We start from the raw sequence: 15343 nt of genomic DNA, 5'->3' as shown, positions 1-15343 counted from the left end.
CAATTAGGTCATTTACAGGTGAATATAGACCTTCAATTAGGTCATTTACAGGTGAATATAGACCTTCAATTAGGTCATTTACAGGTGAATATAGACCTTCAATTAGGTCATTTACAGGTGAATATAGACCTTCAATTAGGTCATTTACAGGTGAATATAGACCTTCAATTAGCTCATTTACAGGTGAATATAGACCTTCAATTAGGTCATTTAAAGGTGAATATAGACCATCAATTAGGTCATTTATAGGTGGATGTAGGCCTTCAATTAGGTCATTTACAGGTGAATGTAGGTCTTCAATTAGGTAATTTACAGGTGAATGTAGGCCTTCAATTAGGTCATTTATAGGTGAATGTAGGCCTTCAATTAGGTCATTTATAGGTGAATGTAGATCTTCAATTAGGTCATTTATAGGTGGATAGAAGGCCTTCAATTATCTTTCCAGAACTCTAAATTCAGACTAATTAAGGAAATAGTCCTGTCATTCCGGCTGTAAATAACTCTAATTAAGAGGAAGAGAAGAGTTAAATTAATGAGTGCTGGCAGACAGGCACTCAAGCCTCGTTTGTAATTAAGAGAGCGTGCGGGGTAATTAATTAAACTGGTTTAAACAGGCGCCTTCGGTCCCTCTAGTTTATTGCTATCTCGAGTCTCCTGAATTACCCTGAGGTGATAGCAGGCAGGCAGGCAGGCAGGCAGGCAGGCAGGCAGGCAGGCAGGCAGGCATGCAGGCAGGGCAGGCAGGCAGGCAGGCAGGCAGGCAGGCAGGCAGACAGACAGACAGACAGACAGACAGACACACAGACACACAGGCAGACAGACAGACAGACAGACAGACAGACAGACAGACAGACAGACAGACAGACAGACAGACAGACAGACAGACAGACAGACAGACAGACAGACAGACAGACAGACAGACAGACACACAGACACACAGACACACAGACACACAGACACACAGACACACACAGACAGACAGACACAGACAGACACAGACAGACACAGACAGACAGACACAGACAGACACAGACAGACACACACACACACACACCACCCTCTGCCAGAGTGAAACCATAGAAACACAACACAGCGATGCTCCCTGTCATCACCAGAGAACGCCGGTTATTCTACCCCGATTCATGTTTCTATTTATGAGGCTGGAAAAGGGGGCAATGAGGAGACGGGCAGCGCCACGTCACAGGAGGCTCACAATCACTATTTATGAGGCTGAAAAGGGGGTGATGAGGAGACGGGCAGCGCCACGTCACAGGAGGCTCACAATCACTATTTATGAGGCTGAAAAGGGGGCGATGAGGAGACGGCCAGCGCCACGTCACAGGAGGCTCACAATCACTATTTATGAGGCTGGAAAGGGGGTGATGATGAGGAGACGGGCAGCGCCACGTCACAGGAGGCTCACAATCACTATTTATGAGGCTGGAAAGGGGGTGATGAGGAGACGGGCAGCGCCACGTCACAGGAGGCTCACAATCACTATTTATGAGGCTGGAAAAGGGGGCGATGATGAGGAGACGGGCAGCGCCACGTCACAGGAGGCTCACAATCACTATTTATGAGGCTGGAAAAGGGGGCGATGAGGAGACGGGCAGCGCCACGTCACAGGAGGCTCACAATCACTATTTATGAGGCTGAAAAGGGGGTGATGAGGAGACGGGCAGCGCCACGTCACAGGAGGCTCACAATCACTATTTATGAGGCTGGAAAAGGGGGCGATGATGAGGAGACGGGCAGCGCCACGTCACAGGAGGCTCACAATCACTATTTATGAGGCTGAAAAGGGGTGATGATGAGGAGACGGCCAGCGCCACGTCACAGGAGGCTCACAATCACTATTTATGAGGCTGAAAAGGGGGTGATGAGGAGATGGCCAGCGCCACGTCACAGGAGGCTCACAATCACTATTTATGAGGCTGGAAAAGGGGCGATGAGGAGACGGGCAGCGCCACGTCACAGGAGGCTCACAATCACTATTTATGAGGCTGGAAAGGGGGTGATGAGGAGACGGCCAGCGCCACGTCACAGGAGGCTCACAATCACTATTTATGAGGCTGGAAAGGGGGCGATGATGAGGAGACGGGCAGCGCCACGTCACAGGAGGCTCACAATCACTATTTATGAGGCTGGAAAGGGGGTGATGAGGAGACGGGCAGCGCCACGTCACAGGAGGCTCACAATCACTATTTATGAGGCTGGAAAGGGGGTGATGAGGAGACGGGCAGCGCCACGTCACAGGAGGCTCACAATCACTATTTATGAGGCTGAAAAGGGGGCGGTGATGAGGAGACGGGCAGCGCGCCACAGGAGGCTCACAATCACTATTTATGAGGCTGGAAAGGGGTGATGAGGAGACTCAGGAGGCTCACAATCACTATTTATGAGGCTGAAAAGGGGGCGCCCGATGAGGCTGAAGATGAGGAGACGGGCAGCGCCACGTCACAGGAGGCTCACAATCACTATTTATGAGGCTGAAAAGGGGTGATGAGGAGACGGCCAGCGCCACGTCACAGGAGGCTCACAATCACTATTTATGAGGCTGAAAAGGGCGGTGATGATGAGACGGCCAGCGCCACGTCACAGGAGGCTCAGAGGCTGAAAAGGGGGTGATGAGGAGACGGGCCAGCGCCACGTCACAGGAGGCTCACAATCACTATTTATGAGGCTGAAAAGGGGGAGATGAGGAGACGGGCAGCGCCACGTCACAGGAGGCTCACAATCACTATTTATGAGGCTGAAAAGGGGGATGATGAGGCTCAGATGAGGCTGAAAAGGGGCAGCGGGCAGCGCCACGTCACAGGAGGCTCACGATCACTATTTATGAGGCTGGAAAAGGGGGTGATGAGGAGATGGGCAGCGCCACGTCACAGGAGGCTCACAATCACTATTTATGAGGCTGAAAAGGGGGTGATGAGGAGACGGGCAGCGCCACGTCACAGGAGGCTCACAATCACTATTTATGAGGCTGAAAAGGGGGTGATGAGGAGACGGGCAGCGCCACGTCACAGGAGGCTCACAATCACTATTTATGAGGCTGGAAAGGGGGCGATGAGGAGACGGCCAGCGCCACGTCACAGGAGGCTCACAATCACTATTTATGAGGCTGAAAAGGGGGCGATGAGGAGACGGGCAGCGCCACGTCACAGGAGGCTCACAATCACTATTTATGAGGCTGAAAAGGGGGTGATGAGGAGACGGGCAGCGCCACGTCACAGGAGGCTCACAATCACTTTGCCACTCATTTCAGAACCTCGATGTTTCCAAAACGCCAGACGCAAAGCTCACAACCAATCATCGTAAAAATACACATCTTTCAAAAGTAATTGAAAAACTTTTTCCCAAAAACAAAAACACACAAAGCTACGATCAATTTGTTCATCGAACTAAAATCACCCGTTCAAAAATGACACAACTTATTACCATTTTCAAAAAAATGCAAATCACACATTACATCTGAGATGACGGTCTATTCAATGTCATTACAATGATCGAACTATCACATGATTACAATGGATTAAAAAGATAGGTAACTGTTGCTATGGTCTTAATGCTTAGTTTAATAAAATGATAGGTAACTGTTGCTTTATTCTTAATGATAGGTAACTGTTGCTTTAGTCTTAATGCGTAGTTTAATAAAATGATAGGTAACTGTTGCTTTAGTCTTAATGATAGGTAACTGTTGCTATATTCTTAATGATAGGTAACTGTTGCTTTAGTCTTAATGATAGGTAACTGTTGCTTTAGTCTTAATGATAGGTAACTGTTGCTTTAGTCTTAATGATAGGTAACTGTTGCTATATTCTTAATGATAGGTAACTGTTGCTTTAGTCTTAATGATAGGTAACTTAATGATTAACTGTTGCTTTATTCTTAATGATAGGTAACTGTTGCTTTATTCTTAATGATAGGTAACTGTTGCTTTAGTCTTAATGATAGGTAACTGTTGCTTTAGTCGTAATGATAGGTAACTGTTGCTTTATTCTTAATGATAGGTAACTGTTGCTTTAGTCTTAATGATAGGTAACTGTTGCTTTAGTCGTAATGATAGGTAACTGTTGCTTTATTCTTAATGATAGGTAACTGTTGCTTTAGTCTTAATGTGTAGTTTAATAAAATGATAGGTAACTGTTGCTTTAGTCTTAAAGATAGGTAAATGTTGCTTTAGTCTTAATGATAGGTAACTGTTGCTTTAGTCTTAATGATAGGTAACTGTTGCTTTATTCTTAATGATAGGTAACTGTTGCTTTAGTCTTAATGATAGGTAACTGTTGCTTTAGTCTTAATGATAGGTAACTGTTGCTTTAGTCGTAATGATAGGTAACTGTTGCTTTATTCTTAATGATAGGTAACTGTTGCTTTAGTCTTAATGCGTAGTTTAATAAAATGATAGGTAACTGTTGCTTTAGTCTTAATGATAGGTAACTGTTGCTTTAGTCTTAATGATAGGTAACTGTTGCTTTAGTCTTAATGATAGGTAACTGTTGCTTTAGTCTTAATGATAGGTAACTGTTGCTTTAGTCTTAATGCGTAGTTTAATAAAATGATAGGTAACTGTTGCTTTAGTCTTAATGATAGGTAACTGTTGCTTTATTCTTAATGATAGGCAACTGTTGCTTTAGTCTTAATGATAGGTAACTGTTGCTTTAGTCTTAATGATAGGTAACTGTTGCTTTTGTCTTAATGATAGGCAACTGTTGCTTTAGTCTTAATGATAGGTAACTGTTGCTTTAGTCTTAATGATAGGCAACTGTTGCTTTAGTCTTAATGATAGGCAACTGTTGCTTTAGTCTTAATGATAGGTAACTGTTGCTTTAGTCTTAATGATAGGTAACTGTTGCTTTATTCTTAATGATAGGTAACTGTTGCTTTATTCTTAATGATAGGCAAATGTTGATTTAGCCTAAATTATAGGCAACTGTTGCTTTAGTCTTAATGATAGGCAACTGTTGCTTTAGTCTTAATGATAGGTAACTGTTGATTTAGCCTAAATTATAGACAACTGTTGCTTTAGTCTTAATGATAGGTAACTGTTGCTTTAGTCTTAATGATAGGCAACTGTTGCTTTAGTCTTAATGATAGGCAACTGTTGCTTTAGTCTTAATGATAGGTAACTGTTGCTTTAGTCTTAATGATAGGTAACTGTTGCTTTAGTCTTAATGCGTAGTTTAATAAAATGATAGGTAACTGTTGCTTTAGTCTTAAAGATAGGTAAATGTTGCTTTAGTCTTAATGATAGGTAACTGTTGCTTTAGTCTTAATGATAGGTAACTGTTGCTTTATTCTTAATGATAGGTAACTGTTGCTTTAGTCTTAATGATAGGTAACTGTTGCTTTAGTCTTAATGATAGGTAACTGTTGCTTTAGTCTTAATGCGTAGTTTAATAAAATGATAGGTAACTGTTGCTTTACTCTTAATGATAGGTAACTGTTGCTTTAGTCTTAATGATAGGTAACTGTTGCTTTAGTCTTAATGATAGGTAACTGTTGCTTTAGTCTTAATGATAGGTAACTGTTGCTTTAGTCTTAATGATAGGCAACTGTTGCTTTAGTCTTAATGATAGGTAACTGTTGCTTTAGTCTTAATGATAGGTAACTGTTGCTTTATTCTTAATGATAGGTAACTGTTGCTTTATTCTTAATGATAGGTAACTGTTGCTTTAGTCTTAATGATAGGTAACTGTTGCTTTAGTCGTAATGATAGGTAACTGTTGCTTTATTCTTAATGATAGGTAACTGTTGCTTTATTCTTAATGATAGGTAACTGTTGCTTTAGTCTTAATGATAGGTAACTGTTGCTTTAGTCTTAATGTGTAGTTTAATAAAATGATAGGTAACTGTTGCTTTAGTCTTAAAGATAGGTAAATGTTGCTTTAGTCTTAATGATAGGTAACTGTTGCTTTAGTCTTAATGATAGGTAACTGTTGCTTTATTCTTAATGATAGGTAACTGTTGCTTTAGTCTTAATGATAGGTAACTGTTGCTTTAGTCTTAATGATAGGTAACTGTTGCTTTAGTCTTAATGATAGGTAACTGTTGCTTTATTCTTAATGATAGGTAACTGTTGCTTTAGTCTTAATGATTTAATAAAATGATAGGTAACTGTTGCTTTAGTCTTAATGATAGGTAACTGTTGCTTTAGTCTTAATGATAGGTAACTGTTGCTTTAGTCTTAATGATAGGTAACTGTTGCTTTAGTCTTAATGATAGGTAACTGTTGCTTTAGTCTTAATGATAGGTAACTGTTTTTATAAAATGATAGGTAACTGTTGCTTTAGTCTTAATGATAGGTAACTGTTGCTTTATTCTTACTGATAGGTAACTGTTGCTTTAGTCTTAATGATAGGTAACTGTTGCTTTAGTCTTAATGATAGGTAACTGTTGCTTTAGTCTTAATGATAGGCAACTGTTGCTTTAGTCTTAATGATAGGTAACTGTTGCTTTAGTCTTAATGATAGGCAACTGTTGCTTTAGTCTTAATGATAGGCAACTGTTGCTTTAGTCTTAATGATAGGTAACTGTTGCTTTAGTCTTAATGATAGGTAACTGTTGCTTTAGTCTTAATGATAGGTAACTGTTGCTTTATTCTTAATGATAGGTAACTGTTGCTTTAGTCTTAATGATAGGCAACTGTTGCTTTATTCTTAATGATAGGCAACTGTTGAATGATAGGCAACTGTTGCTTTAGTCTTAATGATAGGCAACTGTTGCTTTAGTTTGATAGGTAACTAAATTATAGACAACTGTTGCTTTAGTCTTAATGATAGTTGTTTTTTCTTAATGATAGGCAACCTAAATTATAGTAACTGTTGCTTTAGTCTTAATGAACTAGGCAACTGTTGCTTTAGTCTTAATGATAGGCAACTGTTGCTTTAGTCTTAATGATAGGTAACTGTTGCTTTAGTCTTAATGATAGGTAACTGTTGCTTTAGTCTTAATGCGTAGTTTAATAAAATGATAGGTAACTGTTGCTTTACTCTTAATGATAGGTAACTGTTGCTTTAGTCTTAATGATAGGTAACTGTTGCTTTAGTCTTAATGATAGGTAACTGTTGCTTTAGTCTTAATGATAGGTAACTGTTGCTTTAGTCTTAATGCGTAGTTTAATAAAATGATAGGTAACTGTTGCTTTACTCTTAATGATAGGTAACTGTTGCTTTAGTCTTAATGATAGGTAACTGTTGCTTTAGTCTTAATGATAGGCAACTGTTGCTTTAGTCTTAATGATAGGTAACTGTTGCTTTAGTCTTAATGATAGGTAACTGTTGCTTTAGTCTTAATGATAGGTAACTGTTGCTTTAGTCTTAATGCGTAGTTTAATAAAATGATAGGTAACTGTTGCTTTACTCTTAATGATAGGTAACTGTTGCTTTAGTCTTAATGATAGGTAACTGTTGCTTTAGTCTTAATGATAGGTAACTGTTGCTTTAGTCTTAATGATAGGCAACTGTTGCTTTAGTCTTAATGATAGGCAACTGTTGCTTTAGTCTTAATGATAGGTAACTGTTGCTTTAGCACGGCCAGGTGGAAGTTGAAACTGGAGCAGCGGGGGGACGGGGGGACGGGGGGGCAGAGAGAGAGACAGAGGGAGAGAGAGAGTATGTGATGGAAGGAGAGAGAGTATGTGATGGAAGGAGAGGGGAGAGAGGAAGGGAGGGATGAAGGAGAGAGGAAGGGAGGGATGGAAGGAGAGAGAGGGGATGGATGGAAGGAAAGAGAGAGGGAGGGATGGAAGGGAGGGATGGAAGGAGGGATGGAAGGAGAGAGAGTATGTGATGGAAGGAGAGAGGAAGGGAGGGACGGAGGTAGAGGGGGAGGGAGGGATGGAAGGAGAGGGGGAGGGAGGGATGGAAGGAGAGAGAGAGAGTATGTGATGAAAGGAGAGAGGAAGGGAGGGATGGAAGGAGAGGGGGAGGGATGGAAGGAGAGGGGGAGGGAGGGATGGAAGGAGAGGGGGAGGGATGGAAGGAGAGGGGGGAGGGATGGAAGGAGAGGGGGAGGGATGGAAGGAGAGGGGGAGGGATGGAAGGAGAGGAGGGGAGGGATGGAAGGAGAGGGGGAGGGATGGAAGGAGAGGGGGTAAATGACTTAAATGTAAATGTAATGGAAGGAGAGGGGGGGGGTGGAAGGAGAGGGGGGGAGAGGGAGGAGAGATGCAACAGCCGTAACTCTTGATTGGCCTCTTCTCTGTCAAAGAACCATGGCGTCGTCTGACGTGTAGGTGATGAGTTGGAAGCAGAGTTACATCGTGTTACGTCAGTGATCTGTGTAGGTGATGAGTTGGAAGCAGAGTTACATCGTGTTGCCTCAGTGGTCTGTGTAGGTGATGAGTTGGAGGCAGAGTTACATCGTGTTACCTCAGTGGTCTGTGTAGGTGATGAGTTGGAAGCAGAGTTACATCGTGTTGACCTCAGTGGTCTGTGTAGGTGATGAGTTGGAAGCAGAGTTACATCGTGTTGCCTCAGTGATCTGTGTAGGTGATGAGTTGGAATCAGAGTACATTTACCTCAGTGGTCTGTGTAGGTGATGAGTTGGAATCAGAGTGACATCGTGTTACCTCAGTGGTCTGTGTAGGTGATGAGTTGGAAGCAGAGTTACATCGTGTTGCCTCAGTGGTCTGTGTAGGTGATGAGTTGGAATCAGAGTTACATCGTGTTGACCTCAGTGATCTGTGTAGGTGATGAGTTGGAGGCAGAGTTACATCGTGTTGCCTCAGTGGTCTGTGTAGGTGATGAGTTGGAATCAGAGTTACATCGTGTTGCCTCAGTGATCTGTGTAGGTGATGAGTTGGAGGCAGAGTACATTTACCTCAGTGATCTGCGTAGGTGATGAGTTGGAAGCAGAGTACATTTACCTCAGTGATCTGTGTAGGTGATGAGTTGGAAGCAGAGTTACATTGTGTTGCCTCAGTGGTCTGTGTAGGTGATGAGTTGGAGGCAGAGTTACATCGTGTTGCCTCAGTGATCTGTGTAGGTGATGAGTTGGAGGCAGAGTTACATCGTGTTACCTCAGTGATCTGTGTAGGTGATGAGTTGGAAGCAGAGTTACATCGTGTTGCCTCAGTGATCTGTGTAGGTGATGAGTTGGAGGCAGAGTTACATCGTGTTGCCTCAGTGATCTGTGTAGGTGATGAGTTGGAGGCAGAGTTACATCGTGTTACCTCAGTGGTCTGTGTAGGTGATGAGTTGGAAGCAGAGTTACATCGTGTTGACCTCCGTGATCTGTGTAGGTGATGAGTTGGAATCAGAGTTACATCGTGTTGACCTCAGTGATCTGTGTAGGTGATGAGTTGGAAGCAGAGTGACATCGTGTTACCTCAGTGGTCTGTGTAGGTGATGAGTTGGAAGCAGAGTTACATCGTGTTGCCTCAGTGATCTGTGTAGGTGATGAGTTGGAATCAGAGTACATTTACCTCAGTGGTCTGTGTAGGTGATGAGTTGGAATCAGAGTGACATCGTGTTACCTCAGTGGTCTGTGTAGGTGATGAGTTGGAAGCAGAGTTACATCGTGTTGACCTCAGTGATCTGTGTAGGTGATGAGTTGGAATCAGAGTGACATCGTGTTACCTCAGTGATCTGTGTAGGGGACAAATCGTTAATATTGGTTAAAAACCCGGAGACGCTGTGATCCCTAAATGTCGCTGGTCTTTCTCTGTGTTCTCTAGTAAGAAGCAGATGAACTCTGGAAGCAAGTGCTTTACTGTAATGAATCTCGTGTTGTCATTTATATCTGGGAAGGATGTGCTGAAACTAGAGGGTCTTAAACTCGGTAAACCAAAAGGGAGGTTACTTACCATGTGAGACTGTGCCGAGCGCTAGAAGGTTCTAATCACATTGTTGTTGTTGTTGTTGAATTGCGTTTATGCTAATAACGCTGTAGTAGGGTTTCTGATTGGTGAGGGAAGCGTTAGGGGACAAATCGCTAAAACCTCGAAGCAATTAAATGTTTGGAACAACTTTTAAAAGTTTATATGACTTCTAATGTGTGAAGTAAAAAAAAAAGGCTATATAGCTTCTTGCAGGTGTACGTGGGTGGGTGGGTATGAGTGTGTGTGTGTGGGTATGTGTGGGTGGGTGTGTGTGTATGTGTGTGTGTGTGGGTGGGTATGTGTGTGTGTGTGTGTTTGTGGGTGGGTATGTGTGCGTGTGTGTGTGTGCGTGTGGATATGTGTGTGTGTGTGCGTGTGGATATGTGTGTGTGTGTGTGTGGATATGTGTGTGTGTGTGTGTGTGGATATGTGTGTGTGTGTGTGATATGTGTGTGTGTGTGTGTGTGTGTGTGTGTGTGTGTGTGTGTGTGTGTGTGTGTGTGTGTGTGTGTGTGTGTGTGTGTGTGTGTGTGTGTGTGTGTAACCACACATCCCCTTGGCAGACAGAGAAAAGGCGCTCGACTCAATTCAAGGAACCGTTGCTCTATTTCCCTTCTAACGACCGTCTAGAGAGGCTCCTGTTGTTTTACTAGAACAACCCCCTGTTGTTACAGAGCGAGTCAACCCAATTCGGTACTTTTACCCCAGTCTCGTCTCATCCTTCATAAAACATACCAAGATCACATGTCTTGTATATGCTTGCATGAGGTAGTTTGACTATAAAGGGCTGTTGTACTCCTGGTTTCATTAAGCCCTCGGCCGAACACCTCAGAAGTGCATACGCCTGACCAGCTACGTTATTGCAATAATTAACTGATGAATAAAGTAGAATTATTTTGAATAAATAAAAGTCTCTCCTCATTGGGTAGAGTAATTCCACGACATCGGACTCCTATACAGGAGAGCGGTCTCATTCAGCTACGTAGCTGGCTACAGAACACACACCTTCAGCTACGTAGCTGGCTACAGAACACACACTTTCAGCTACGTAGCTGGCTACAGAACACACACCTTCAGCTACGTAGTTGGCTACAGAACACACACCTTCAGCTACGTAGCTGGCTACAGAACACACCTTCAGCTACGTAGCTGGCTACAGAATACACCTTCAGATACGTAGCTGGCTACAGAACACACACCTTCAGCTATGTAGCTGGCTACAGAATACACCTTCAGCTACATAGCTGGCTACAGAACACACACCTTGAGCTACTTAGCTGGCTACAGAACACACACCTTGAGCTACTTAGCTGGCTACAGAACACACACCTTCAGCTACGTAGCTGGCTACAGAACACACACCTTCAGCTACATAGCTGGCTACAGAACACACACCTTCAGCTACGTAGCTGGCTACAGAACACACACCCTCAGCTACGTAGTTGGCTACAGAACACACACCTTCAGCTATGTATACATTTCAATCAGGACTGACTAATCAGAATACTATTATGTTACTGTATATGTACTAATCAGAATACTATTATGTTACTGTATATGTACTAATCAGAATACTATTATGTTACTGTATATGTACTAATCAGAATACTATTATGTTACTGTATATGTACTAATCAGAATACTATTATGTTACTGTATATGTACTAATCAGAATACTATTATGTTACTGTATAAGTACTAATCAGAATACTATTATGTTACTGTATATGTACTAATCAGAATACTATTATGTTACTGTATAGATGTATTAATTTTATTTTAACCTTAGTACTGAATATAATGTGTAAATATAATCAAGAATTAGAACAAGGACTGTCTGTTCCTTGGTAGAAACGAATGAACTTATCGTCAGACCGGCTAGAATGCTTATCTACACAGGGAGACCTTGGCCTGGTCGTAAATGATCTAAACCCGGCGAGGGAACGATGTAGGAAGGCTTGTGAACTATAATGACGTCATTTTCAGTTTATAACCCGTTGTAAATTGTATCATGGTCAGTACTCTCGCGAATAAACGCTAGTGCCTTATTTTGAGACTGGTCTCCGCCCATTTTATGCAAATAAGTATCTTACAAATCCTTAGAAATGGGCTGCGTGTATTAATTGAATTGGTTAATAAATATGTAGGAATGTAATTCCTCTAACAACCTTCCAGTGAAATGCTGACTGACTGCTGCCCTTAACCAACCATGTGGTTTAATTGTTTCATTTTTTACCCCCCAACAATAAGAAATAAAAGTAACAAATACAGGACACACACAAAGATAAGGTACACCAACACACACACACCATCAGCTATGAACCTGGTTACAGACACACACACACACACACACACACACACACACACACACACACACACACACACACACACACACACACACACACACACACACACACACACACACACACACACACACACACACACACACACACACACACACACAGCTATGAACCTGGTTACAGGACACACACAAAGGCACACCAACACACATACTAACCCTCCAACACACTGATCTACACAATCCAATTGAACTGTTCATTTGACAGGATCTTGACATTATAAGACAGTAAACTACTAGCTAGTATAGCAGGCTGTGAATAAAGACCTGAACCCCTGGCCTGGTCTCCCTCTCCCGTAGCTGGAGTCTGGAGAGGGGACACCTGACAAGGTAACGGTGACACTCCGCTGGGGACACCTGACAAGGTAACGGTGACACCTGACAAGGTAACAGTGACACTCCGCTGGGGACACCTGACAAGGTAACAGTGACACCTGACAAGGTAACAGTGACACTCCGCTGGGGACACCTGACAAGGTAACAGTGACACTCCGCTGACACCTGACAAGGTAACAGTGACACTCCGCTGGGGACACCTGACAAGGTAACAGTGACACCTGACAAGGTAACAGTGACACCTGACAAGGTAACAGTGACACCTGACACCTGACAAGGTAACAGTGACACTCCGCTGGGGACACCTGACAAGGTAACAGTGACACCTGACAAGGTAACAGTGACACTCCGCTGGGGACACCTGACAAGGTAACAGTGACACTCCGGTGGGGACACCTGACAAGGTAACAGTGACACTCCGCTGGGGACACCTGACAAGGTAACAGACACTCCGCTGGGGACACCTGGCAAGGTAACAGTGACACTCCGGTGGGGACACCTGACAAGGTAACAGTGACACTCCGCTGGGGACACCTGACAAGGTAACAGTGACACTCCGCTGGGGACACCTGACAAGGTAACAGTGACACCTGACAAGGTAACAGTGACACTCCGCTGTGGACACCTGACAAGGTAACAGTGACACCTGACAAGGTAACAGTGACACTCCGGTGGGGACACCTGACAAGGTAACAGTGACACTCCGCTGGGGACACCTGACAAGGTAACGGTGACACTCCGGTGGGGACACCTGACAAGGTAACAGTGACACTCCGGTGGGGACACCTGACAAGGTAACGGTGACACTCCGGTGGGGACACCTGACAAGGTAACAGTGACACTCCTCTGGGGACACCTGACAAGGTAACAGTGACACTCCGCCGGGGACACCTGACAAGGTAACAGTGACACTCCGCTGGGGACACCTGACAAGGTAACAGTGACACTCCGCTGGGGACAGACTGGTTGAATCCACGCTGTTTCCACGTCATTTCAACAATGGAAATCTACGTGATGAAGTTTAATCAACATGGAACTGATTTGGAAAAGCTGATGTGACACGGTTCAAATACTTGTTGATTTTTTATTTCACCTTTATTTAACCAGGTAGGCTAGTTGAGGAACACCTTTATTTAACCAGGTAGGCTAGTTGAGAACACCTTTATTTAACCAGGTAGGCTAGTTGACGAACACCTTTATTTAACCAGGTAGGCTAGCTGACGAACACCTTTATTTAACCAGGTAGGCTAGTTGAGAACACCTTTATTTAACCAGGTAGGCTAGTTGAGAACACCTGTATTTAACCAGGTAGGCTAGTTGAGAACACCTTTATTTAACCAGGTAGGCTAGTTGAGGAACACCTTTATTTAACCAGGTGGGCTAGTTGAGAACACCTTTATTTAACCAGGTGGGCTAGTTGAGAACACCTTTATTTAACCAGGTGGGCTAGTTGAGAACACCTTTATTTAACCAGGTGGGCTAGTTGAGAACACCTTTATTTAACCAGGTAGGCTAGTTGAGGAACACCTTTATTTAACCAGGTGGGCTAATTGAGAACACCTTTATTTAACCAGGTGGGCTAATTGAGAACACCTTTATTTAACCAGGTAGGCTAGCTGAGAACACCTTTATTTAACCAGGTAGGCTAGCTGAGAACACCTTTATTTAACCAGGTAGGCTAGTTGAGGAACACCTTTATTTAACCAGGTAGGCTAGCTGAGGAACACCTTTATTTAACCAGGTAGGCTAGCTGAGGAACAAGTTCTCATTTACAATTGCAACCTGGCCAAGATAAGGCAAAGCAGTGTGACATAGACAACAACACAGAGTTACACATGGAGTAAACAATTAACAAGCCAATAACACAGTAGAAGAAAGAAAGTCTATATACATTGTGTGCAAAAGGCATGAGGAGGTAAGGCAATAAATTGGCCATAGGAGCGAATTATTACAATTTTGCAGATTAACACTGGAGTGGTAAATGAGCAGATGATGATGTGCAAGTAGAGATACTGGTGTGCAAAAGAGCAGAAAAGTAAATAAATATAAACAGTATGGGGATGAGGTAGGTAAAATTGGGTGGGCTATTTACCGATAGACTATGTACAGCTGCAGCGATCGGTTAGCTGCTCAGATAGCAGATGTTTAAAGTTGGTGAGGGAGATAAAAGTCTCCAACTTCAGCGATTTTTGCAATTCGTTCCAGTCACAGGCAGCAGAGTACTGGAACGAAAGGTGGCCAAATGAGGTGTTGGCTTTAGGGATGATCAGTGAGATTCACCTGCTGGAACGCGTGCTACGGGTGGGTGTTGTTATCGTGACCAGAGAGGTGAGATAAGACTGAGCTTTACCTAGCATAGACTTATAGATGACCTGGAGCCAGTGGGTCTGGCGATGAATATGTAGCGAGGGCCAGCCGACTAGAGCATTCAGGTCGCAGGAGACGGGTGGGCATAAGGTGATTCGGTAACAAAACGGATGGCACTGTGATAAACTGCATCCAGTTTGCTAAGTAGAGTATTGGAAGCTATTTTGTAGATGACATCGCCGAAGTCGAGGATCGGTAAGATAGTCAGTTTTACTAGGGTAAGTTTGGCGCCGTGAGTGAAGGAGGCTTTGTTGCGAAATAGGAACCAGCAACAGGGCAGGTTACTGAACCAGCAACAGGGCAGGTTACTGAACCAGCAACAGGGCTGGTTACTGAACCAGCAACAGGGCTGGTTACTGAACCAGCAACAGGGCTGGTTACTGACCCAGCAACAGGGCTGGTTACTGACCCAGCAACCAGGGCTGGTTACTGACCCAGCAACCAGGGCTGGTTACTGA

The sequence above is a fragment of the Oncorhynchus gorbuscha genome, unplaced genomic scaffold (assembly GCF_021184085.1).
Source record: "Oncorhynchus gorbuscha isolate QuinsamMale2020 ecotype Even-year unplaced genomic scaffold, OgorEven_v1.0 Un_scaffold_505, whole genome shotgun sequence".
NCBI classification, from domain to species: domain Eukaryota; kingdom Metazoa; phylum Chordata; class Actinopteri; order Salmoniformes; family Salmonidae; genus Oncorhynchus; species Oncorhynchus gorbuscha.
The sequence above is the reverse complement of the archived record's forward strand: the minus strand, read 5'-3'. Positions refer to the sequence as shown.